Below are 3735 nucleotides of genomic sequence, written 5' to 3' on the forward strand. Positions count from 1 at the left end.
AATTTCGTAGAATTTAAATTTTCATAAGTTTTAATTTTTATTTTTTAATTTTACATAAAATCTTTACTCTTGTTAAATTTTAATTTTTAATTCTTTAATTTTACATTAATTTCATTTTCTTGTCCTTAAAACTAACAAGAAAGTTCTTGGACAATATACAATCCATCTTGATTATATGATCCATCTTGAATTTTATCATGGATTTTATTTTCTCGTTTTTGAATACAAACTGATGAGGACTAAGTCAGTCGAAACGTTCTTGGAAGTCCCTTGAAAGGTGCATTGTCGTGAAAAGTATTAAGTACTAGTATTAATTTATGATTTTTAAGTTTAATTCTAAACTAGTTTTAATTTGTGATCGATTGTTTGTTTGCTCTATCAAGTGACTTTTTTTACAATCATTATTGCGTAGCAAAATAGAACTACAGATGATATTTAAGATATAATTGCACTCTGTAATAAATTTTTTATAATCAGAAATATATATATAATATATTTTTAAACTGTGTGTTCAATTCAATTCGCTTTTTTTTATGAACAAATTATATTAAAGACAAAGACAGTTTCGCTGAATTGCACGTCTGTCGAATTGTGCTGTGTTTAAATACTGTCACTTTTGTTTTAACGCTATAATACGATTTTTATTGCCGATAACGAGGTTGATGCATCAAGAAAAGTGCATATTGCGCTATCTAACAAGTAACGAAATAGAATATAACACTTCGCGTTTCGCTCTTACTGTCGCCCACCTCCCGATAATTTCTTCCTGGTAACATATGTGTTACGAGCGCGGCGACCTGTTTCCGGAAAATTACTAGTTCGACTTCGACTACCAATAAATTAGGAAAAAAAAAAGAAGAAAGCTCGGTCCCCGCGCATTATTATCCCGTGTGTCTTTTCGCTCATTAAAATCGAATTTACTTCGTAGCGCTTGAATGTGCCATACGTGACCGCTCGTTTGTCTCGTTACGTGACAGATACGAACTACTGTGATATGAGAATAATGTACTGAACACAGTGAGAAAAACCTTTCACGTTCGAAGTAGGTATAGATATCCGAGGATAAGTAATAATTATCTTAAAAATTATATTACTTTCCTACCCTTTTCAATTGTAATAAAAAAAGACTTGCTTCTTATTTACACGGAACGAATGATTTTTTGTTATTAAGTATTTAAAAATTTAGCCAGATATATATCTGCAGATAATTTAATTAGACCATTCAAATAATTATGTAGGGCGCTCAAATTGTTTGCTAAAATGTTAAAACTTTTTGTAGCATTGTTTATTATGCTTAAATGTCCAACATTATTTTAGTCCAACATAATTATTTTCAAATCACTAACTAAAGTTTTAGATATACTTTAAAAAAATTGTTCTTTCCGTGTATTTATTGATTTAAAAACATTCTTAAAAAAATAAAGCTAAAAATTTTTATGTATTTCACGATAAATAATAATAAACGATTTCTTACAAAGAAATATGTGATTATTACATTAAAATTGTTTAATGTTAAACAAAAAAAAAATAGTTTGTACATAGAACTAAATACCTTTTTCAATCTTCGCAACATTTTCAATGTTTTAAAAAGTAACAGAATGTACGGAATTTATTCGTTGTTTTATATACTACGAAAAATTGCTTTTACACACACATATTTATTATTTTTCCTGCAATTCACTTTGGATATTGAAATTTCCTACGGCGGTCTGAACACCGAGTTAATGATTTTCAAAGTAACCGTGACGAGTAAAACCTGTCGCAATCGCGCGCGTATAATTCCTGATGATGGAGTCTTTAATTGTTCTGCACCTACTTCATTATCATATAAATTCCTGTGTTTACTTTCCGTGCGATCGCTGTTTGATGTACCGATCACCGGTTGATTTGCATAAAACTTATATTTAACATGGAGTAAACGAATATGGGAGAGGTATATGTCTTTAGATTCAACTTATGATATGAGAAATTAACTGTCAGAATTTCCATGACAGAAACTCTTGATATTAACATTTTATGATGTTTTATCTTGCACAATATCAATTAATAACGTGTATCATTTCATTGTTATCAAACAAGCTTAAAATTTTTGAAAATGAACATCTTTTTTGTAATATCGAAGTTATAAGTATTAAGCATTCTTATGCAATTATTATGCATTCTTGAGATTCAATAAATCTATAATTTTTGTTGTAAAACTTCTATATGAAAGTATTCAAATAGAAAAATTTTTGACATTTCAGAAGTGCCATTTTCGGTTGCCAAATATATATATTTATTGATAAAACTATACATATTGTTATTAATATTATAGCAATAATTATTAGGGATGCAATGGATTGTAAAATTACTGGATATCGGATATCCGATATCCAGTAATTTCTTCGAGTCGGATATTCGACCGGATTCCGAGAAAATATCTTCTAAAAAAAAAAAGTTTATAGGGAAAAAGATTGTAATTTTGTGACAATGATAAGATATTATAGCATCATAAATATGCATACTTATTTCTGGAATATTTGCATAAGAAAAAATTAACAATTTAATGATCTCAAATTTCAATCGGATACTTCCTCGGATAATAATGATATCCGACTATCGGATAGTAAAAAAGTGCCTGATATTTTCCGGATTCTTAATAATTATATGCATTCTTAATAATTATAGTAACATGTGATTATAGTTACAAAAATTATAGTTACCAAAAATTTTTCTCTCAGCGAATATATGATTATCCCCAAAAACAACTATAATTTTATAGCCGTAATTTTATAATTAGTTTTCGGAGACAGCCATATGTTTTTTTATAGAATTATACATATAATTATTTTTACTAATATTATAAGTAGTAATTATAATAATGGAGCTCCTAATATTTTACCAAAATTTATAGTCACAAATTTATAGTCGAACACTTTCTTTTATATTAAAAAAAAGTATATTAAAAAAAAAGTCAAAATTATAAAAAGAAATTAATGATTTTTTAAAAAATCATATGAGAAATCATTAATACTCATAATTTAGTAAATATCTTTGTCGAGTGATTGTTGATTAGTGAAGCCATCGCTGAGAGGAACGGATTATTCGTATGTAGAGATAAGAAGTCGAGGGTCCAGTCGCCCTTTAGAAGTCAGGTTCATATAAGAGGGGAGGCCGAAGAGGAGACAGGAAGGTAACAGGTGGTGCGCGGAACTAAATACCCCCTTCTCTCACCGGCTCGGTCGATCGCCCCCACCATCGAGGGACTCTCATCGGTTCCATACAGGTTGAGGGCTTAAGACAAAAACTAGCTACTAAGTTCTGTCTGTAGCCGCAGTTACCTGATAATCCTCCTCGCGTCCTCCGCTTCTCCCGCTTGACTCGATCGCGCTAGAATCTCAGCACGTCATTTTCTCCTCTTCATTTTCTTTTCATGAGTCGGCTACCGAATGATTAACCCTTTGACTGGCGCTATCAATCTATCCGTTCCGCTAATTCGCGATGATTTTCTTCATACCATGTTGATATCAGAATGTTTTATTGTTCAACAGTTCAATTATGAACCAGAAGCTCTGTTTTTCTTCATTTTACAATCACAAACCATAACTTACGGCGTTATATTATACAAAAATAATAATAATAATAACAATAATAATAATAATAATTCGTTACACATTATCCAGTAACAAAAACACTTTTTTATTTTCTTGATCCGTATTTCTTATAACAAAACTTGGATTAAAAAAAGAAGATATA

The sequence above is a fragment of the Atta colombica genome, unplaced genomic scaffold (assembly GCF_001594045.1).
Source record: "Atta colombica isolate Treedump-2 unplaced genomic scaffold, Acol1.0 scaffold134, whole genome shotgun sequence".
Taxonomy (NCBI): domain Eukaryota; kingdom Metazoa; phylum Arthropoda; class Insecta; order Hymenoptera; family Formicidae; genus Atta; species Atta colombica.